This window comes from Bactrocera dorsalis, chromosome 2 (assembly GCF_023373825.1).
Source record: "Bactrocera dorsalis isolate Fly_Bdor chromosome 2, ASM2337382v1, whole genome shotgun sequence".
Taxonomy (NCBI): Eukaryota; Metazoa; Arthropoda; class Insecta; order Diptera; family Tephritidae; genus Bactrocera; species Bactrocera dorsalis.
The window spans coordinates 103,217,275-103,242,518 of record NC_064304.1 but is presented as its reverse complement, the minus strand read 5'-3'; the positions used below and the strand labels follow the sequence as shown (position 1 = coordinate 103,242,518).

Sequence of the window (25,244 nt, the reverse complement as noted above, 5' to 3'; positions counted from 1 at the left end):
GTGACCGCAGATGATTACAGCGTAGTCTAGCCAATGCGGGGCAAATGCACAAGAAATACACCATTGTTTCCATGGTGCCCTGCTCTATACATTTGCCGCAGTCTTCTCGATATGTCAGCCCCATTCTGCGGGCGTGGGTCACCACTATCAAAAGGGACATGTGACCCAGAGCTCTGCGCTATTTTCACTATATTCACACTTCTGCGTAAACTTCCGCGCATGAAACAACCTACTACATTCATTTCCTTTAGTATTCAAAGCAGGAATCAATGGTCGATCCCAGCTAGCTTTAATTTCCCGCAGAGCTGTTGAAAATTTGTGCACCATACATACTCGTGCAACAAAAGCTGTTAGCTCAGAAATCGCACATTGGGACTGGTATATATGTATGGTTCCACAAGCTGCTGACAACTACCGGCAATAATATGGCTTAAAATTTCGCTGGCAGTTGAGTGGCAGCACAAATCCAGTTGCTGTAGCAACATAGTCACAACGCACGACAGCACAAATTTGTAATTGTAATTGCTCGTTGCCGAGATTGGGATTGCCGCAACCGACCAACAGCAGCAACGCCGGCCACATAGAGACCACAAATGCATGTTGCATAACAGTCTAGTTGGTATGGTATGGTATGTACTCGTACTAGAGTTATACAGGGTTTTACATAGCCACAAGTAAAGGAAATAGCTAAGTGATGAAAAAGGAATTCTCTGTGGTTGCCAGCTGCTGACACTCCTGCCAACATTACCACCAATGCGCATTGCTTGCTCTCTTGCCGTTTCCGCATATGAAAGCGCACATTTGCACATTTGCGTCGCGCCTGCAGTCGAACTGCTGAAAAATAGAAAATTTGATTTTCAAAACCGCAAGCCACTTACTAGTCGGTTGACGCACACGCACTTCCGCGCTTAGCTCCGTTCACTTCACTTCACTCCACTTCACATCACCACACTGCAATCCGGTTGAACTCAGTGCATCAGCGCTTTGGAACTCGACTGTTATTAGCCATTCGACGGTTGTTGTTGGCGTACTTGGCTATGGTTAGAGGTCAACCAGAAGCTACTGCACGCAAAGCATGCATGCAGTCAGACCATATCTTGTATGCATTTCGGCCTTCGATAAGGGAGATTGTTGCTGTTGTTATTGGTAAGTGGTAAGTGCTATCAGCGTTATGGTTATGAAAGTTTCAGCGCCGCTTCAATGAGTCGAGGGTGCTTATACGAGCAATTGATTTGTGGCGGCGACAAGAGAACAGCAAAAGGAGGTCAAACGAATGCTTGAAGTTGAATCTTTTTACATCAGCGTTGACGAGAAAAACCAAGGAATATTTATATAAATGCATTTATTTTTATTGTATTGTATTGGAGCGCACGTTCCAGTGCCCGACCAAGAAGAAGTTCGAATAGCAATTACCCGTCTTAAGAACAACAAAGCGGTGAGGGCCGATGGATTACCGACTGAGCTACATGTTTAAATATGGCGGCGAAGAATTGAAGAACATGCATCAGCTTCTTTGTAGAATATGGTCGGACGAAAGCATGGTCAATGATTGGAAATTAAGTGTGCTGCCCAATCCACAACAGGGGAGACTCAACAATCTGCACGAACTACTACTCGAAATCCAACCCAGGTACTACTTCGAACTGAGTAGGCAATTGAGAAGTAAAGTCCTCCCTCGACAAAACACCAAACTCTACCTCGTCCTGCTATATGGTGCAGAGCCATAGACGCTGACAACATCTGATTAGTCGACCTCACTAGTTTTCCAGAGAAAGGTTTCGCAGAAGATTTAAGTGCTAGCAGAGGAAGAGGAAACCCTTCATTCCATTGGAAGGACCAGTGGAGCGATTAGTACAAGAAAATACCATCCATTCCTTTAAGTTATCAATAAGTCGGTTTTTATACCCGTAGTTATCCCCAGTTTGTGGTGTGATTGCAACATTACGTAAACAGTTATCTCAAACTGTCGAAACTTTGTAAATTGTCTTTGCAAATTACTAAATATATACGAGACGGAAACACAAAATAAAGGAAACTTGATAGTTTTATTAACCGAACTTATTTCGCCAAATATTAAATTAATTGCACGCACTCGGCATGAGTCACACAAGATTAATAACCCCTTTAAAATAATTATGCAAAAAGGAGCGCAAAAGAAGTATGTCAAAAAGCAATAACAATAACCAACGGATATTTAACCACTTAACTGTTGAATTACGAAAGCGCTAAAAGCAAAATAACCGGTTTGAAATACCTACGTACATATATTCAAATTTCAGCGAGTGAGCTTTTAGAAAAATTTTGTTATTTAGAGATGAAAGTTATAATTATTATCGACACACTTACTTCTATGTGGTCCACTAGAGAGGTAAACGTATGCTGGACAATATACTTGGGTGATCGCAAGGTCGTTTTAGTCTAATGTGAATTATTGGTGGTCCAAGCATTAGCTTGCCCTCGGTTACGGCACATATTTTGTTAGCATTCAGATTTTTGATTATTATAAACACTAGATTAAAGGAACCCAACAATTTGACGGAATTCAAACTTTTCATTGGAATATCTGAAAAATCTCTTAACCGTTTTCAATAGGTTTCCAGGTAAATTAATGACTTCTTCCAAAACATTTTTACACACTCTTTTTTAACACTTTGTACTCGGGACCTTTTTCGCGTGACGCACCAACAACTCGAAGCATTTCGTAGCGTATTTGGTAATTTCTTACCTCTAACTTAATATCTAACTTAAAATGATTACATACATACATAAAGTAACACATACTTTTATATTTTAATATTAAATGCAGTTTTACATATTTAAGATGATAATTTTTCAAACGTTGTTCTTTGTAATTTTGACTTCTGACACCTCTCACTTCGTCACTATCGTCAGCATTGATATAGTTCAAGACAGCGCCTAGTCTGAGTAGGACATATCGTTCGAAGGGACGAAAACACTCCAGCTTTGAAAGTATTCGACGCAGTATCCCCCGAGGAAGCAGGAGGAAAGAACAGTTGGAGTAGCGAAAAGGAATAGCAACTGTTGCGCTGTTGTTAACACGACTATAACCGCGTAAGCTGTGTCTACGTCAGTAAAGAAAAAGAAAAATGCATAATAATTTTTACTACCACGGCTAACATAATATTTTATCATATTTCACCATTTTGTTAATTATTTAAAATGCATAACTAAAAAATCTTTAAAATTATTGATTTGTTACTGTATTGCAACTCAAACAATTTATAAACTATTGTATATTAATTTGCCAGACGTCGCGCAACATTTGCTTTACCATTCATATACGTACATATGTAAGTATGTTTCTAAGGAATGTCTAGTCAGTTTTTGCTTTTGACTGAAATTGTCAACCAACACAATCAAGTCTTAACTTTAACGCAATGTTTTCAACTCACTAATACTTTACGCCACCCAACTAAGAGACTTGCTTTTATGCAACTAATTGCCTTTTAGAATTTTCAAAAACTTCTATAATTTCGTTAGTATCGGTCGAACTCTTCACAAGCGGTAAAACACGGCAACGAAGTGCTTTTAGATTAACCCCTGTGTGGGTATGGATGGGTAGGAAATTCCGTCATTTACTGCTTTAATTTCTTTGGTTCTTTGTTCACTTTTAAAGAGATAGGGGTGAAATGAAGAAATGCTATACTTTTTTACTTGAATATTTCGGAAGGGACCTAAACTCTGTGCGTGGCTGATTAGCCTACCAGACTAAGCTAAGCTAACCTATTCGAATATAAATATAGTATATATTTCAGTTAGAAGTTCCATACAATCGAACTTTAATTAACTTTGCTGAGATATATACAAAAAAGACGTTTAAACTGTTGATCTACAGCTAAGAACTCCTAACACCGTTTTGGCAAAGCTCACAAGTTTCATTCTTCTTAGACTTTTCGTACTCTTGCTGCTACAAATATTTATCTAATAATTAATTTTTATTTTTTTAATTATGTGTCAGCCTATTAGTCCAGTCATTTAAGCTTAAATTAGGTAAGAATCTCGGAATTCGATAGACCCATTTATATGTCTGTAAATACTTGTATATTGACACCCTAAAGTTGTCTCAAAACCTACATACATATGGTAGGGTATATCTACAAGTATTTACAGACATATAAATGGGTATATCGAATTCAGAGGTGAACTTACTATAATGACTGGACTATATATTTCCAAACAAAGACGGTATTATCTCTTATTGCTACACCTCATGGAGCTAAGAAAACTCAATACCATATTATATAAACTAAGGGTTAAGCAACATGTAACATTCGGTTGCAATTCGAAAAGTTGCCGCTGACAATTAGCTGAAAAGTTTGTGGCACATCTGTGCGCGCAACAACAAAGTCTTCCATTGATGATTTTAGTTGATTTATTTTATTTTTGTATTTTTGTTTTTGTAACGTTTTGCTTTCATTTTGGTATACAACACTAATGAATTCTCAATATTTTTCTTCTCACACTTTTCAGCATTTCACAGTTGGCCAAGTTCGCCCGTTGATGTAATGAGTGAAGGCGAAATTTCTAACTGTGAAGGTATATATTGGTGCATGGATGTTTACTTTTATGTTTAGAGGGGTGTGAATATATATATATATACAGGTAAACAGTGGCTTAGACAATTATTCGTGTTATTTGTTAAAGAGAATTTGCGTTTACTAATTACATCTGACTTGAGATGTGGTTTTCTAAAGTCTGATAAATATATCTTTTTGAGAATAAATATTGCATTTAATACCCGTAACATTAACACCTGGATCCTATTCTGTTTCTCAAATGTATTATATTCAAATTAGTATCAATCTTATAATTATGCAAAAGTTACACCAACCTGTGTTGCTAACGAATATTTTTGAAAATAGGATTGAATATGTGAAAATCGCGTTGCCAATAACAAAAAATTCGAGTAACATTTTTTTTCCGAATCGATTTGCATAATAAGGTCCCTGGATGCTGGCAGATTTAAATATCCGCTGGCTTCATTTTCCATTTCAAAAAAGTGTGGACTGACAATGTTTTCTATATGCAAACCGCATCCGACAGAAACTGGTTGAAAGAGAGCTTAGAATACTATAAAAACTCGTTTGGTATCTCACTAAAAATCGTTGAAAAAATCTTAACGATGACGTTCGTTTTCTTTTTTAAGACAGGGGGCCAATCGTTTTTCCTTTTTGCTGTTTGGCGAGAATTGGAGTTTCCAAATGTAACCAAGTCCTTCTCTACCTGGTCTTTCCAATGGAGTGGAGGTCTTCCTCTTCCTCTGCTTCCGCCGGCGGGTACTGGGTTAAATATTTTAAGAGATGGAGTTTTTTCATCCATTCGGACGACATGACCCAGCCTGCGTAGCCGCTGTCTCTTAATTCGCAGATTTATGTCAATGTCGTCGTATATCTCGTACAGCTCATCGTTCCATCGAATGCGGTATTCGCCATTGCCCATACTCAAAGGACCATAAATCTTCCGCAGAACATTTCTCATGAAAACTCGTAACATCGGGTCATCAAATATTGAAATCGTCCATGCCTCTGCACCATAGAACAGGACGGAGAAGATGAGTGACTTGTAGAATTTGGTCTTTGTTCATCGAGAGAGGACTTTACTTCTCAATTGCCTACTCAGTACGAAGTAGCACCTGTTGGCAAGAGTTATTCTGCGTTGGTGTTAATACTGTTTCCCAGGTAGACGAAATTATCTACGACTTCGAAGTTATGGTTGTTATAATCAGGAGTGCGATGACTGTTTGCATGATAACAGCAGATATTTCATCTTGCTTCGCTTCTTTGTCCAACCTTGGAAAGTAGAACTAACTGCACAGTTGTTATTGCCAATGATATCGATGTCATCGGCATTCACCAACCAAGTTGTACACTTTTGTAGAAGATTGTACCTGCTCTATTCAGATCTGCAGCTCGAAATATTTTCTCCAGAAGTGTATTGAAGAAGTTACACGATATGAAGTCACCTTGTCTGAAACCTCGTTTAGTATCGAACGGCTCGGAGAGACATCGCGGCATAAAGACCACCTTTTCGTGCTGTGAAAAGCAGCTTTGAAATCAACAAAGAGGTGGTGTGTGTCGATCCACTTTTCACGGGTCTTTTCCAAAATTTAGCGCATGGTGAATATCTGGTCAATTGGCTGATGATTTTTCAAGCCTAAAGTCACACTTTTAATCCAATCGGTTTGTTGACAGTGGGTTTTAATCTTTCACACAATACTCGATAGAACGTTATATGCGATGTTGAGATGTCTCCATTTTTGTAAATTGGGTAGACCCCACTTAAATTCCAATCGTCGGGCATGCTTTCTTCCGACCATATTTTACAAAGAAGCTGAGGCTTGCTCCTTATTCCCCACCGGCCAACCCATCGACCCCCGAAGCTTTGTTGTTCTTCAGACGACTAGTTGCTATTCGAACTTCTTCATGGTCGAACAATGGAACGTTTACGTTAGTAAAAATTTGGAAAACAACATAGAGCTCAGACGCAATCTTTCCATCGCTGGAATCCTGCGTCCACTATGATGGAATTGCCAAGCGAACTTTAAGCGTACAAAGTAAAAAAGGAACCCAAGCAACTATCTCTCGCGTTTGCAGTATTGTGGCCCGCAGAAATGTTGACATACTTTTCGTCAACACTGTAAGCACATGCAGTGAAACCTGCAGTCGAACCCAAAATACACGTACATATGTATGTATCTATGTAGTTAGGTTTGTAAATAGTCCTCATAGTGAGTGGACACACTTTCAAATTCTAACTAACTGTAATTAATTTGCGCACTCGGACTCGAAGATTTGGCACAAATGCGCCTAGGAAATTAATGGAATAAAGGAAAGCTAGCCGCCTCGACAAAGACTTTACAGTTCAACAACTTTGCATTTTACTTATGAAAATACCTACATATATATATTCTTGTGTGTCGGCTCCAGGTGCAACTTTAAGAAAACTCGGTATTATTCTGAATTAATTCAAACGGAATGCTCTACTATGCATATATTCGTACCCTGGGACGCTTGGCGAAACCCGAAAATGGCAAGTATGCAATACAAAGAGGGAATACTTATGCAGTTGGCTTCGAGTAGAAGGCGGCAGGCGAAGTATGACACTGCGAGAGTTCGCTCGTGAGAAATAGAGCAAACCCAACCGAAAGTCACCCAACAAAGACAGCCTGCAGCCAACTAGGTGGCGGGTGCAACTGGAGGCTGAATACACATAATACACACACACATACTTCTTTATAGTGCAAAAATTTTCAATTTAGCTACTTTTCGCTGCGCGCACACACACTCTCACTTACTTACTTTTATAAGAAAATTCCGAATTAGCTGACATTAAGTGAATTTATAGCATTAGTTTCAAGTTGGTGGCGGTATAAACACAAGTTTGCGAAGAAAATATACGACGACTACATTTGTTGAAAGAAAAGTGAAATAATTCATTTGCCGTACGGTCAATTATTTCCTAGAGAAATTAAAAGATGTGTATAAGTATGTCGGTATGTACGTACATACATACTCAAAAAATTTAATAGTGAGCTAGATAAGGTTACGAGGCTAGTCAGTCGGTGATTTTTAGTATAGAAATTCAATTTTTTGAAAAATATTGTTTTGCTCAAGATGATATTCTATGAACTCAATTCGAGCTTCTGCTCTTTTTCTTTTTTCTTTTGAAAGCTGATGAGGTTTGACGTTCCTCAATGATAACCTCTACAATCGAGATCAATCTGCAAGCCATGAACTCTTTCTTCAGAGTTAGTAACAGAAATTAATTCTTGAAAACCAACAAAAAATTTTTACATCAATTATTACGTATTCCATGGCTCATTTGTAATCCTTTCTATAAATTATTTAGATGGAGAAGAATCATACTTTCTTCATCTACGCGTTTAAAACAGCGCACCAATCGTCCTTCCTTCCCGCTGTTTTTCGCCAATTGGAGATTCCAAGTGTAGCCAGGTCCTTCTCCACCTAGTCTTTCCAACGAATTGAATGTGTCCCTCTTCCTCTGCTTCTCCCGGTGGGTACTGCGTGGAATAATTTCAGAGCTGGTTTTCATCCATTCGGACGACATAACCTAGCCAACATAGCCGCTGTCTCTTGTTTCGCTGAACTATGTCAATGTCGTCGTATATCTCATACAGCTCATCATTCCATCGAATGCGATATTCGGCGTTGCCAATGCGCAAAGGATCACAAATCCTCCGCATAACCTTGATCTCGAAAACTCATCAGATGTTCATTTTCTATGCCTCTGCACCATATGGAAGAACTGGGATGAGGAGCGACTTATAAAGTTTGGTCTTTGTTCGGTTGACATTGTTATTGGTGTTAATACTGGTTCCAAGATAGACGAAATTTTCTACGACTTCGAAGTAATGACTAGTTCAGAAAGTTTTCTAAGTTAATACTGAAACTGCTAGTTTTGTCAAGCCGAGCACAGCTTATAAACCCCAAACTTATCAAAAATCATACAACTACACTAAGTAAAGTTAGTGAAATTCCAAATGTTGCCGACTTTTCAAGCCACCATCTTATTAAATACTGGATGTTTGTTTGCAGTAAAATACTGCTGAAAACCTGCAGCAAAAAGAAACTGTAATTTGTGCACCAGCAAAGAAGCCGATTCTGCGCTGGACCCACATATAGTACATACTCTATCTACAACAATCGAAATAACTATATATTCACAACAAAGTTGCGTGCAACAGAAGACATGTGACTTTTTTTATTGTCCAAGCTAAAGGCGATAGGTAACTCACTTCTATTGTTTGCGTTCGTTCTTGTTTTTGGTTTTTCTATTTACCGAAGTTTAGTGTGAATTAAGCCAGACTGAGACCAATATAAGTTTTTCACATCCAGTGAGAAAAGTCAAGAAGACAGTGTGAACCATTGTTTTTTGCAGATTTATGAAACAAAGTTGTGAAGTTTTAACGAGTCGAGGTAAAGAAGAAATCTGCTAACAACAATCAAAACTCATGCAAATTTAATAAGATCTAGGAAATATGCGAGCGAGCTTGTTCGCAGAATATTGTCTGGCTTTCACCCCGATGGCAATGTATTTTATATTATATTATGTATTATGTTAATAATTGAACCAAAATAAATTCCACTTCTTAAATCTCTAGAGCTAAATCGAAGCAGGAAAGATATGTGTGAGTAGGTCAGCTAATCTAGGCTTAGATGGGTTAAGAATTGTCAGTGAAACTTATGCATGATCACAGACAGAATCAGAGTCTACAAATATTATATGAAGGTACACCAAAAGTGTCATCCGTCTGGCTAAACCAGTATAGGAAATACGGAAGATAATAAAAAGGATATACAACTAAATTTGCGAAAGGACTGTCAGTCGGATTAGGGCGAGGTGAAAGGCATTAAGGACATGCACGATAGCAAGGATCATATGCAAGAGCGAAAATCTCGGATGGAATTGACATATTCCACGCAGAGCTCTTTGCTATAAGTCGGCGCGTAAAGTTAAACCTTCAACACAACTATGGCAATGAACGTATAACTATACCAAGCGATAGTCAAGCGGCACACAAAGCGATTTCTGCGTATGAGATCAAATCGCTATAGTTGCGGGAATGTATACATAGAATGACTGAATAGTCTACCATATCGTAACCAAGTACACCTTATCCCAGAGGTATAACCGGGAATGAACTGGCTGATGAACTCGCCCGCTCTGCAGCATCCGCCAACATGGTAGGACCCGAACCTTTCCATGGGGTTGGCCCCCATACAATAAAGGAGCTGCTCCGCAAGGATAAAAGAGTCGGCAGGGAAGGGCATTAGCAACAACTCCAAGACATGCACCATGCCTAGTTGCTAATGGGTTTAAATATGTATTCAACGTTACAAGGAACAAACTTAGGCTACTTGTCGTTTTCTACACTGGCCACTGCAAGCTCAGGAAGAACTTATTTGACTTGACCATTTCTTTTATTTTTTAACGACCTGAAAATTGAGTGCAAAAAATTTGAAGTTATACAATTTCCGAACAAATCGGTCAGATCGGATCACTATAGCATATAGCTGCCATACAAACTTAACGATCAAAAACAAGTTATTGTATAGAAAAGTATATTTTCTTTCTGAAAATCATATTAAATTAATAATTTTATGAAGCTGCATATTTATTGCTAGCGAGTGTATCACACAAATTTCACAGGAGTTTGATTTATTTACATGCACAGTGCGCTTAAAACTTAAATACATGAAAAAGATTAACACACAAGTAACGATAATTTAATACTGTTTGCACGTTTTTAAGCGACTAACTGTTAATAAAAGCTATTGCGCGAGAAGAGGAACAGATCGCGGCCGATTGATTTGAATTCCGAATGATGCACGTGCACACCTGGAACCTGGTGCGTAAGTGTTTGTGTCAGTTTTTGTGAGATAATCTGAGTGTATTTGCCGTTAGAGCTTTTCGCGTGAAAACAAAAACGTGGGCAAATACCTTTGCTGTTTTAACACAGACTTTCTATTTTTTGTAGATTTTATTGAGCGCACAGATGCGCATACGTATACATGTGTGTGTGTGCGTGCATGGATTTTTTTCCAAACTTGAACTGGGCCATTACATGGACCAATTGAACTAGGCAGGTGGCAAACACACACTTCACTGTACTTTAGCTCACATATACGGGTACATATGTTTGGTATGTACATATATACGTATGTGTATACATATACGTATGTGTATGTGTGTACAGATAAAAGCAAACGTTGCAATCCGCACGTGTGAATTTTGTGAAATGAGTCCAAATGCAACTGCAACTGATGTGCCAATGCAAGAACTGTGCTTTCTTTTACTAAACAAACACAAACACACATGTATATGTATTTACTGTTAAGCGTACATACATACAGATATATTTACAAAACACAACGGCGAGGTGTTATGATTCCACTGCACTCTCATTCACTCTTTTATTTACTTTTGACTTTTTACTTTGTTGTTTTTATGGTTGCTGGTGTTGTTGTTGTTTTCGACTTTAAACGTTGCCACACTTTTGTTTGTGCAGCGCCATTATTGCAGAATAACATCCCGACTCTTGCAGTGTGAAGTGTGTGGAAAATATGTTTTTTTATTTGTCAGCTTTTCGTTGGAAAATAGAGCTGTTTTTCAGATTTAGTGTTAAGACTTCCATAAAAAAAACTGGAGCGATTGGATTTGTGAATTGAGTACAAACAAGGTAGGTAGAGTAGGTAGTGGTAGTTTTACGAACCACATAGGTCTTTAGTAGACACATAGTGATACCACCAGCACTAAAGACCCCTCAGTCTATTTTCTAGTACGAAAATTTTTATCCTAGCAACCTCCCAGGCGTGGTCAAAAACCCTCGACCGATAGTTGTGATGCTTTTTTTATATAGAGTTTTACAATCGCATAGAATATGTTCAATAGTCTCCTTCTTCCATGTTGTAGGGCGTTCCTAGTCTACTGGCAAGTTTGCCAGTTAGTACTTTTACTAGCGTTCTTATATCATTCCTATTGATTTTTAATAGTGGGCTTGTGCGGTTTATATTCTATTCATGCCTCGTTTGCCTACTTGTTGAGCAAATCAGAAATTGATACCACTAAGACTCAGCTAAATTTACATATACCATATTTGTCAATAGAGCAAGTAACCAGAGGCTTTAAAATTCCCTCTTTTCCGGAGTCTATTTGTAGTTCATTTTCTTCTGAAAATATATTATTTCTAGTTTATTAACGAAGACGATCCAATAATCATTTGATACACGAATAAAAAACTTCTCTGAAAAGATCGTTTTCTGGAAAATCCTGCCCGGCAAGTGACTTTGTCATGTTTCCAGGCAAAAGGAAAACGGACGGAAAGAAATATGTATAATAAGGTGCAAGGGCAAGAGTTGATAGTCCTCGATCAATTTGGTAGTAGCGACGGCGGAGGTGTTCATTGTTATGGTGGAAAAGCATTTTCATATCCACCAGGTCCACCTGATCTCTCCAACGGAGTAGAGGACTTTCTCTTCCTCTACTTCCCCGTTGGGTACTGCGTCGAATATTTTCAGAGCTGGAGTGTTTTCATCCATTTGGACGACATTACCTAGCCAGCGTAGCCCTTGTCTTGGCTGAACTAAGTCAATGTCGTCGTATATCTCGTACAGCTCAAAGACCGTCGTCTATGCTTCTGCACCATATATCAGGACGGGGATGATGAATGACTTGTAGAGATTGGTCTTTGTTCGTCGAGAGAGAGCTTTACTTCTCAATTGGCTACTCAGTCCGAAGTAGCACTTGTTGGCAAGAGTTATTCTGCGTTGGATTTCAATGCTGACGTTGTTGTTATTGTTAATACTGAATCCAAGATAGGCGAAATTATCTATGACTGTGAAGTTAGGGCTGTCAACAGCGACGTGGGAACCAAGTCGCGAGTGCGACGACTGTTTGTGTGATGACAGGAGATATTTCGTCTTCTCCTCGTTCACTACCAGACCCAATACGCTTCCCTTCCTTATCCAGTCTGGAGAAAGCAGAACTAACTGCGAGGTTGTTGAGGCCAATGATATCAATACCAGCAGATGTACATTTTTATAGAATACTCAAATCTGCAGCTCGAACTATTTTCTTCAGGAGTAGGTTGAAAAAGTCGTACCATATGGAGTCGCCTTGTCTGAAACCTCGTTTGGTATCGAACGACTCGGAGAGCTCCTTCTCGATCATGACGGAGCTTTTGGTATTGCTCAATGTCAGCTTAAATAGCCGTACTAGCTTGGCTGTGATACCAAATTCAGACAGAGCGGCATAGCGTTCCTTTTCGTGCTGACAAAGACGGCTTTAAAATCGACGAAGATTTGACGCATGGTGAAAATCTGGTCGATTGTGAATTCTCCAGGTGAGAAGGTGTCGCGTTTTGTGGATTGGGCATAGCACACTTAAATTCCAATCCAAGGGACATGCTTTCGTCCGACCATATTCCACAAAGAAGTTAATGCATGCTCCTTATCAGTTCTACACCGCCCTATTTAAATAGCTCGGCCGGCAATCCATCGGCCCCCGCCGCTTTGTTGCCCTTCAGGCGGGTAATGGCTATTTAAACTTCTTCTAGGTCGGGCAATGGAAATTCTGCCCCAACATCATCGATTGGAGAATCGGGTTCATCATCTCCTGGCGTTATGCTTTCACTGCCATTCAGCAGGCTGAAAAAGTGTTATCTCCACAATTTCAGTATGCTCTAGGCATCAGTCACTAGGCAACCACTGGGGGTTCTGCAAGAGCCATTACTTCCACCAAAATAAAATGACTTTCTACTAAGGTTTTCTTCAAATTATCTTCTTGAATTAATGACAAAAGACACTTTTCAGGCGCAAAGTTCACATATTTGATTGAAAAATAATACTTCTTGTCGTTTACTATTCAAATAAATGACATAACAAATAAATTCTTTTGATATAAAATTTAATATGCACAAATATGAATGGACAAGGGAAATAAACACACATGTACATATTTTTATGTGTTAATTTCTACCTTATCTATTATGTATGTATATATATATGTATGTATCAGGTAAATAACAAAGAATCTTCTTAAATTTTTGTAAAATTCGCAGAATTCACAAATTTCTTAGCAGGGTATTTATTTTACACACATACTATAAGTATAGATGCGTGAAAGTTTTGTGTTGAAACAATTTGAACCAATTTAAGCACCAAGGAAAAATAGCAATAACAAAAATTTCTTTTTTAATTGACAATACAATAAAATCAATCAATTACAATTGCAACTTAAATCTAATTAAATTACATGTTTCTTTGTTTTATCGTCATTGTCATTATTGCACACAAATTGGATAGTAAAATTCATTTTTTTTTGTCAACGAGTTGCTTGCTTATTTAACATACAAATTTCTTAAAGCTAGATAAGCAAGGAGTTACCACAGGACATAAATATATAATTAATTCGATATAAATAAATAATATATTATGTGTAATTGCGTGTACAAGTGCGAATTTACAGCAACACAAATATTAAATGTCAATCACGAGCAGATCTAAACGCTTAACCGATCATTCTAGAATCTTACCCGACTTAAAAATAACTGTCGTTGAACAGTTTGCATACTTATCCCAAGAGACATGACCATGTGCACCTCATCTGGGTGTCCGGTAACAAAGGTATAGCCGGGAACGAACTGGCTGATGAGCTCGCCCTCCCCGCAGCAACCACTAACATATTAGGATCTGAACTGGAGTGGGTCCCATAAAGGAGTTGCTTCGCAAAGAAGTATGTATATTCAGAGAGAGGCATTGGCAACAACTACAAGGCATGCGGCATGCCAAGTTGCTAACGGGGGTTACAACCTCTGCAGATTTAAGTATGCAATCAACCTCCCTAGGGATAAACTCAGATTACTGGTCGCATTTTACTGCTTGGCAACTGCAAGTTGAAGAAGCATTTACACAATAAGGGCCTAGCTTCTTGCGTAAATTTCCGGTTCTGCGGCAGAGACCCGAAACACCAGAACGCCTCCTAAATGACTGCATAGCAGTCTTTCCAAATAGGGTTTACATCACTTCGCCAGCACCCTGCGGAATATTGGACTTTATCAATATGCTGGGCCTGCGGTCGCGGTCATTTATCAATCAATCAATATCCCAAGAGTGAAGGATAATGTCTACTCACAAACATTTCTCTTCTGAAAAATAACTATAATTAACTGGAATGGTACTAACCAGATATAGAACTCAAGCCACGATATCATTGATATTAGGGCGGTAACTAACCGGTTATCCAAACGAAATATTAATTTTCAAATTCCGATAGTAAGGAAAAACTGGTAATATTCGCATATCCGGGTACATACACACTTCCGGTAGCAAGATGGTCTAAAAACCTCTAGTTTTTTTTATTTTAGAAGACTTATACATATATTTTGCTTGAGCGAATTTAGAATAAATAGAAAAATATAAATAAAATTGTCTAGTAGAACTTTTTTAAGTAATATTTTTTTGGTTCTTAAACTTAATGTTGAAAACATAGACAAGGAGAACCCTTAGTTTTAGTCAAAATGCGCTTGAAAATTTTTAAGATCAGAAATAACTCTGTAAAGTGTACATCCTTGACATATGTACGGATCAGGACGAGTTGGAAGGCATTGAGGACATGAAGAATAGCCAAAATTATGTGCAAGAGTCCCGAACAAAACAACTCACGCTTTTTACTCACAAAGTCTTGAAAGGGCGGTTGTTAGGCTAATGACAGATTACGACCTACTGGCACCACAAGCGAGCCAGACGAGCATAAGTAATGGTAATGCATGCAGACGGTGTAGGAAAATTGGCATGAACACCTCCTATGCTTCTGACGAGCATTCTCTAAAACTCGTTTTAGATAGCAAGCACATTCGCAGTTCAGGAGACTAGACAAAGTATCAAAATTAAGTATAAAGTCTATCTTAAAGTTGGCAAAAGGTATTTTCGCCCTGTTTGACGAATACTTCAGCTCAAATTAAACTGAACCTCCTAACATTACTGAGCCAGTAAGTCTGCATATGTATGTATGGCGGGGCAGTCGGCCAATATAACCTAACCTAACCTACCCTTACTATCTAGTACTAAAATAATCTCCAAACAATATATTGGAAATTTGAATCGCAAATCGCACGCTATCGTAATTTTAGATTACTAGTATTAGCTCAGCTTACGGCGAACCTTAAAAAAAACGAGAATTCATTCCAAATCCGCTTGCTGCTTTCATATGGGTAATTATTCATTTCTGACCAGATTATATGAGGCTTGTACTTGTTACCTTTTGGTTCGAAGAAATTCGCTGTACATATGCCTGTACGTTTTCATGTAGCTAGTTAAATAAATGTGTATGTTTGTATGTAGATACAAATTATAAGTTTTCATACCACTATGTAAATAAATTGCTGAGATTAAGGACTCTGTACTCAACCAACATAAGTATTTGATTTGCCTGTTGACCATAAACTTCAAAGTCTTAAGTTTTTTTATACTCTTGCAACATGTTGCTACAGAGTATAAGTCTTGTTCACATAACGGTTGTAAGTATCACCCAAAACTAATCGAGATAGATATAAGGTTATGTACATATACATATGTACATATATATAAATGATCAGAATGACAAGCGAAGTTGATATCCGGGTGACTGTATGTCTGTCCGTTGAGTAAAAATCATAATATCTTGATGACACCTGATACACATGAAAATAACGGTCAATATTTGAAATACATATATAATTAAAAATCAGCATGCATTTGAGTTGTCTCTTTAAAAATGAGGAAGCGTGTTTTATTGGTAACAGTGTAGCTTTGTGACTAAACTCGCGAAAATTGAACGAAAACTTGACCTAGCCCCCATATAACCAGGATTTTCAAACATCCAGCTGATTTTACTCCACATGATTGGTGATATATCGTATGGTATGACAAAATGTGATTGGTAGCACTGGAGATATACGACTGCAACCACATCTATTGTCAAAATACGAAAAGACTTTTTCGACTACACAATATTATAATGATTTTCATCGGACATATTCGGCATACAACTTCCATCTACATATGTATGTATATATAAATATTTATATATGTGTGCATATATAAATGCTTGGATTCCGATCCTCCGGTATTTCCCTGGCTTGATCCTGATTCTTGGCAGTTGCAAGAGTTTAAAATCTTCGGTTGCACCCGAACTTAGCGCTTCCTTACTTGTTTTATTTTAAATTGCAAAAACTTAAAAAACCGCTAATCCTCAAATATGCATACATACCTGCACACACATTCGTATAATGTAAGTATGTTTTTACATATAAAATTAATGTATGTAACGCTAATCTGTGCTGTAGCGCTTCTCAGCATCAAAATCAGAATATCAGCCACATTTTTTTATGCGCGTGTGTGTGTTCTTTAAAGCTGTGAATATAAATATATGTATGTAAGTGTGTACATACATACATACACATAAGCGCATTCACTCCACCAGCAAACAGCAACACATTAAGAGGTGATTAGATGAGGTCACAAATGTAAACAAAAGCACATAAAAGAGCAGAATTGAGGGAAACCCAAGAGAAAAATGAAAAAATCAACAGTAGCAACAAAAACTTGTTGGTTGTGCAACTTCTCTCAGCGCTAAAAAAAATTTCTTTTGAATTCGATCGCTGCTGGAAATCTGCCACACAGCGCTGTCGACTTGCAGCACCCATTTGCTGTTCATCGTACCTCGCTTCATCGCTCTGTTACGACTGTTAACAGCAGCAGCAGCAAAGTCTTTATGTATGTATTTTTGCGTGTGGTTGTGTGTGTTTGCATACAAAGTGGCCAAACTGCTTTCCGCACAAATGCACAGCAAACATCATAGTAAATATTCTTTTTGCTTTGCTTATTCTACTCTAAATATTTGATTTGTTTGTTGTTGTTGCTCCACCTGAGGAGTCAAACCGGTGCTGGCGAATCGAGCCAATGTAAATGTGCAAGTAAATTTTATGCGTACAATTGTATGTGTGTGGAGTTCATAGAATACACAAAAATCTGAATAGTTTGATAAAAATTCTGAGGCGGACGTACGCATAACTGTTTTGTTGCTTTATTTTTGAATAGGAAAATCGTGGAAATTTTTAGTTTTAATTGCAATGGAAAGAACACTGTTATACCTCACCTGAAACTCAAGCATAGAATATATCTAATGACATTTTAATTGTCTGCTTTCAGCTTTCTGGCAAATCGTTCGGGTTTTAGGATTTTTTCTTGTTGTTGAGGGCAAGCAAGTCCGTAAAGCATAAAAACAAATTGCTCATTGTTGTTGTAAGCTCTCTGACAGTTGGATATGTTTAGTTATAATTGGATCACAAATTAAAAGATTCATAAGTATGTATGTACATACATATGTACATATAAACTTGTTAAAGCGGGTTGTTTTACAGGGAGCCAAAAAAACCTAAAGCTCGCGTATGCGGGAAATGTTCAAACAAATCTTGACTCGAAACGGTTTCCCCGGAGCGGTCATTTGGGTTTGCTGAATGGCTGGAAGTGCCAAAATCAGGCGAACACGGTGGTTGCGGCACGAAGAATCAATGCAGTATGCAACGATGTATTATCGTTTGTTCAAAAATCAAGAGTTGTTGGCCCATAATTACGACCTTTTTTCGAATAGTTTCGCGCAAAAGACGCGTAATACCCAAATAGTATTTTTTGTTGACAGTCCAAACAAATTCGAAGTGCACAACAACTCGATAATCGAAGAAAACTGTCAACACAACCTTGATTTGTAACAGTTTTCAGTTGATTTTTTCGGCTTCGGCTCATCTTAGTCACGATATTCGGCCGATTGATCGTCTGTTTCCAGGTCGTAAGCATAGGTCCAAGACTTATCGCCACTATCGTGTCATGACATCGTGGTGGTCGGAAAGGATTGTTTTAACATTTGTGATAACGCGGCGCTGTTTTTTCGAAAAAAACTTATATTACGCCGGTTTATCTTCTGTTTCCAGATCGTAAGCATAGATCCAAAATTCATCCTTGTCCTGGTTGTCGGAAAGAATTGTTTCACAGACGTTAACGCAACACTGTTTTTCGAAAAAGTTTAGTGATTTTGGAACTAACCGTACTTTCACTTTTCTTAGGCCCAAATGATCTTTCAAAATGGTTTTCACTGATCCTTCCGATATTCCAACAATGCCAGTAAGATATCTGATTGTTTATAGACTGATGATCAACAGTTGATGTTGATGACCGTCATGGACGTGGTTCATCGTCAAGCCGTTCACGACCCGCTTGAATAATTTGTACCAATCAAAACACTTGCTCGCGACAAAGAATTATCACCGAAGGCCTTCTCCAATATTCTGAACGTTTCGGCACCAGAACTTTGATTCTGCAGACAAAATTTAATGGAACTTCTTTGTTGAATAATTTCACTTATCGTAAAAGTTGCCGAATGCACTTTATGTACATACTTCAGAGGGACAAGCATATACCAAACACTAATGATTATTTTGATTATCACAAATGTCGCTGACAGTCATGCCAACCCAGCAAAAAAATATGTCGACGAATGGGCTTTCGCCCGAAATTTAAATTAAATTAATATTTTCTGGCCACATTAGTGTAATGTAATCAAAATTAAGTAAACGTATAATAAATATGTGATATAAGTAGGTATTATAGTCAAATGCCGAAAATGTGTAAAATCGAAGCTTAAATTAGCCCAGCTCTACATACAGCGTGTATAAATAGAGAAGTCGTGATTTTGAGAGCTCGTGGCGGCCGTGTTTATTTACAGATTTGTGTCAAACAAGATATAATATAATATATCATATTCACCATTTAGTCATGCGACGACGCTTCACTTTGGTATAATGCTTGGAAATCGTTCCAGATTATTACCTAAATTCATTATCATCGAAAAATAAACTTCTCATTAGAAGCCCATTTCTGGTTTATAGCTGCGTCAACGAACAAAATTTTCGCTACTGGGGTTTGTCAAATCCTTGTGGAGTTCAGAAAATACAATCACATCCCTAAAAATTTCCCGTTCGCTACGATCTCTATTTCAAACAAGACGGTGCGCCGCCGTTTCACATCTAAACATGGACACATTACGTGCAAAGTTTGTCGACTTGTTAATTTCGAGAAATGGCTTAGTCAAAAAGCCGCCAAGATCAAGCGATTTCTTGCCTTTAGATTTTTATTATAAAATTTTGTAGGTTCCTTCACATATTTCTAAGCAAAAAAATGCTTACAAATTGGGAAAGTTAAAATGTCCGGCTGCAATCTGTCGTATCACTTCCTTACACTAAAAATATAATTAGCATATATTCGTTATTAGCAAATCATTTCAAATTTTGCTTATGATGTCAAAAACAGAAATTAACACTGAACGCATACATACTATACATACGATTAAGTACGCTTATAATTGCTCAGTTATGCCTAACATATATTATTATAAAAAACGATGCCATTAACAATTTATGTAGTGAAAAATTGAACATTTTCGTTGCATGTCGCCCACGTTTTTTATTCGTAAGCAAATATGTACATATGCATGTATGTAAGTAAGTAGGTAGTTTCCAATGAACACGTTCAATTAAATCGTTTAATTTGAGGTCAAAAGGTGGTATTTCACAACAACAATTGCTTGTGTGCAGAGATGATATGCGTAAATATGTAAGGCAGCAAACCTGTGAAATGACAGTATACAACTACATATGGATAGAAATGGCGGAGGGCAAATACATCACTATAATTTTAATTTGCAATTTGCAATGCTACATACATACATACATATATACATCATACAAATGCACACTTGATCAAAGGTAAGGACTTATGCGGTTTTTTGTCAAAGGTTTGAAGCTTATCGTTTATTGAAGTGAATAAAATATTGATTTACCGGCGCACTGATTTTATTAAAGGCTTTGATTTCGTTTGCAAATATAGATTAACCACATAAATCCGCCTTCTTGCATATAATTTGAAAAAAAAGGAACGTTGGTTGCATCGAGGGTAGAATACCCTACAGAAATGGAAAAAAAATTCTATACAAGCATTTGATGCCGATCGTTCAGTTCATATAGCAGCTATAGGCTATAGAGGTCTGGTCTAAAAATTTTATGCGGAGCTTATAGAATTAATTTGGATAATAACAGGTTAATTGAAAAGTCCCCGTCCTACCATAATAAAACCCTTTTTTGGCTAAATTCGCTTCAAAATATGACTCAGTTTCAGCGATCACCTCTTCATTCAACGAAAATTTCTTCCCAGCGAGCAGTTTTTTGAGATCTGAGAAGAGGAAATAATCGCAAGGTGTCTGATCTAGAGAATACGGTGGATGCGGAAGCAAATGAAGCCCAATTCATGAATTTTTGGCATCTTTTTCATTGACTTGTGACACGGTGCATTGCCTTGGTGAATCACTTTCTTTTGTTTCAAATGCGCCTTTTTTCGAAAATTTCGTCGCTAAACGATCCAATAACGTTATATATTAGTCATTGTTGATGGCCCTTTCTTTTTTCAATGTCATTTTCACATATCAACACATGTTTTAAGGCTTGAATATGTCCGAACATTGCTCGAATTCATTAACTCATCGTTGTTTTTGCTCAAAAGTGAAAAGTGCGCGGCACCCAGTGATTTCTGATAGCTAAATATTCGTGAATTACAGCATGTACACGTTCAGTTGATATTTTTAGAGTGTCTGCTATCTCGAACAACTTCACTTTACGGTCATCCAAAATTATTTTGTGAACTTTTTTTTGATGTTTTCGTCGGTAACAACCTCTTTTGGATGTCTACCGGGTGTTTATTCCACAACATCTACAAGTAAACTTAGCATACTAATTTTTGAAGGTAGACTTTCCTGGAGCAGTATCCGAAAACTTGCCAGCAAGCCAAGTTTTTGCTTAAACTTTTTCCCTCCAAAAAGCAGTTCTTTTTTAACATTTTTTTTTTCACAATGAAAAAAGTTGTTCCTCTTTGCAATGATATAATTCACAAACTAATGATACGACAGTTGTCCGCCTTTTGAAGGTTATGGCTAATGAAATATCATACGTAATTTATTATAGTAGCGTTATGTATGTGACAGGGCGGTGACTTTTTCAATTAATCTGTTAATCCATGCGAAATTTTGTGAAAATATCTTGTCCTGTCAGGGTATAAAAAATATTATTTATGCAAACATCCTGCAGTGCAATATAATACTAACACACATTTTTTCAGTACAGCTATGTAGGTATGAGTGGTGAAGACAAGAGTATAAAAAGTAAGAATTTCTTTCTGCAATATTTTTGAAAGATAATCGGTATTAAATATTTGGTAAATTGCTACATATTAAAATTTCTGTAATCCGCTGAAGTTAATGAAATTAAAAGAGTTATTCATAACAATATACATATTTAGCTAAAAAAAATCCTTAGAATCAAAAGCCTAAACGACCAATAATAAATAAAATGATATGTCAAGTTATACACTAACTATAAAAGTACGCACTTTTCTTAACTTAAAAGTTATGCCAATCTATGTTTTACCGTAATATACACTTTAGCATATTAAACACTTTTTTTACTTTAAATGCAAATTCCGCAAAAATCATAATCACAAAAACCACTATTCATGCCTACCCAATTTAATTTGTTGATATTCTAAAGCTCAGACCGTTCTCTTAAAGAATAAGAAGAGGGAGCTGAAGTTTATCTTAACATACTGACATTCATACATATTGCATATGTGTATGTATGTGTTCTTTATCTGCAGATCCTCCTCTATAAGCCCATACCAATTTTAATCCAGAATTCACCATCAGACTGTGGTCCCTGACTTCGTGTGAAGCTTACTATTTATTTTTTAGAAGATTTATCGGTGACTGTAGGCTGTAAGGGTATGGTATATGGTATCATATGGCACTAGGAAAGAAATAGCTCGGTAATTTAATATATTTTTAGGACTTCCATACACACATACATACATTTAGTGGCATATAGAACTTTTTTCGTAATTAGTGGCGGTGAAATCCCCGTGAGTATGATTCGAAGGAAGCTCTTTTTTGCTTAAGATAACGACAAACTTATTAATAAATTAGTTAAAAGAGTAACCCTCACTAAAAAGAGCACTACATATCTTACTTCAGTCCTTGGCCGGATAAAAATCCGAGTCCGTTCTGGTTACCCCGACTGTCGTTGGATGTAATGTGCAGAAATAAGAAGAAATATTGAATAGGTTATACCTTTAAATTTAAATACCAAAATTTAAATCATACAATGGACGAAATAAGTATAACATACAATGGTCAAAAACAATCAAAATTCAACTTTTTATAGTAAAGATTTTTTATATACAAATTTCAACCAAGGTCGGAATCACTGTGGCAGTAGAGCCCTTTTTTAGCGCGGTGTCACATCACTTCTAACTCGAAAAATACATATTTAATATTTTTTCTTAAACTATGTATATATAACTATTTAATTTAAAAGAAGCATTGTTTTTTTGTAATTCACAAAATTATGGCGGACTAGGTGTGCCTCCTAAGACGCTATAGAGCTCACAACAATATTGCGAGCCATAATTATCGATTCTATGAACGATTTCTAACATCTGTTAATGCATAATTATTAATTGTACATAAAAATTATATTCTCATTTATTTTAACTACACTTTGCCTTTTTTGTCTAAATATTATTAAGTTATTAATTATTTTTCTTTCTAGTAATACATAAGTCACTTAAATACATTAGTAAGTTTTGGAGCAAAACCAAGCGGAACAAATATTTATACCACATGCAAAACAGATTGTAGGTATTAAGTTACTGAAACTAAGTACTTTTAATCAATCTTTTACCATAACTGACACATCACTATTCGTTTTATTTATATACATAAATAAGAAATACGCACCTATGTGTGTATATAGGCTCTTTAAATCACATTAACTTTTTTTATATTAAATGCTAATATTCTAGCGTTTCATTTATACACTTCACACGTCTTATTTGAATTAACACTCGAAGGAATATTTAGAAATTATATATGTACATTATATTATAATACAACAGCCGAAAAGTTTAGAGGGCAAACACAAAATATCAAACACATATGCACAACACTTCCATTTGTTTTCATGTTTTGTTTTTTACATGGCAATAACAGCACACTGCTAGCGTCGAACGTCGACGTCGACTGTAGAATTACAACGGTTGCTATTCTAATCTGCACTCTGTCGTAATGCAAGAAGCTGCCAAACCGCTTTCCGCACAAAATACACATGCACGCACACAGATATTTAATATTGTGCCTGTGTGTACCAAAACAAATTTACAATAAAATACACACACACATACAGAAGGCCACACACAAAATGACATATGTAATTCACGTAAACATAATTTTATTCTTTCATTACTTCTTATTCTTCGTCTTCAGATTTCTCGCGGAGAATTTCTGTTGCGCTTTGTCTGCTGTTTCTGTGGTCATTTGCTGACGCGACGCTGCGTCACAGTTCAGCTTCCACTTTAAAAAACCTGATTTGCTGTTATGTACTTGTATTCACTACTTTTATACACTGACATCACTTTCCATATGAAAGAGTTTCGGCGATATTTAATTTTTCATACATACCTGCATTCATATACATACGTATGTATGTGTGTATTTGTATCTATAACTATGTGTGATGTAGCTACGTATGCATATGTGTAATCCGTTTTAAATCCACCTTGTGACTTTTTTATGAACTTATTTTTTTTATTTCTACTTTCAAACTCTTCTTAGTGAATTTAGTTTCACATTCGACAGTAATTTGACTTCACAACACTTCGCAGTTACTTAAAACATCACTAAACTAAACCACTCTTCAAAAATTCTGATTGAATAAATAAATAGGAGGCGAAGACATACGCATACATATTCTTGGCTGTTAGCAAATAAGATTAACACATACCTTTAATACAACTAACTTTAAACTTCTACGACAGCGTATAAGCAGCAAAATGCAGAATAAACCGCACGTAAAATACACATCCACGATTTGTGCTGCCGCTGCGTCTGTTAACACTAACCGAGCTGCCGACGCTGTTACAGCTCTGTCGCTGTTTACTCGTAGAATTTCGCTCTTGCTGGTATTATTATTTACCACTGCAACGTCGTCGTTGACTTCGCAGTACACTTCACGTTCGCGTTCTAAAATGCCGACACTTCACTCTAAACGACTAAACGCTAGCGACGGCAGAACAAAAGCCAAGCCACAACTACACTCGTGCGAAAACACGTGTTAACTCTATGAGCGACGGCGTTTAACTGTTGGTGCATTTTCCTACGGCCCTAATCGTAGGCAACAGAATCGCTCGCACGTTTTGTGTTTGCGTTGAACAGGATTTTGTGCAACTTTGGAAAAGGTAGTATAAAATAGGTACTTTTTAGTTGGGCTATTAGGATAAAAGCAAATAATGCATTACTGAGAAAAAAATCACTAAAAAAAGGGTCGTGATAATAACTAGACTATGATTTTTTCGATTGATGTACATAAATACCTAGATTCATTGGTGAATGAGTATTTGTTAAATAAAAAAAGTCAGGAAAATAAAATTGTTCACGCAATTTTGATAAGTGGTAGTATCAGCTCATTGAGTACCGTCTAGGTCCTCAGTTTTATATTCACTGATTTACTGCAAAAATTCATAATTAGATCCTTTTTTTGGTTTAATGAATTGAAACTTCCTATAATAATTTCT

The 25,244-nt window shown here is 37.0% G+C and overlaps 1 protein-coding gene across 3 annotated transcripts in view; it reads right to left on the bottom strand.

Moving 5' to 3' along the window:
- The window catches only part of LOC105232669 (cadherin-87A), a 146,902-nt gene extending 122,081 nt beyond the window's left edge, over nt 1–24,821 (bottom strand). For 2 of the 3 annotated variants that reach the window (XM_049450550.1, XM_049450552.1), the window contains exon 1: nt 24,455–24,821. The gene's annotated coding sequence lies outside the window, so the exon portion shown is untranslated. Of the gene's footprint in view, nt 1–24,132; nt 24,396–24,454 lie in introns of those variants that run through there. The other variant, XM_049450551.1, reaches the window with a different exon arrangement.
- Nucleotides 24,822–25,244: the final 423 nt, after the last annotated feature.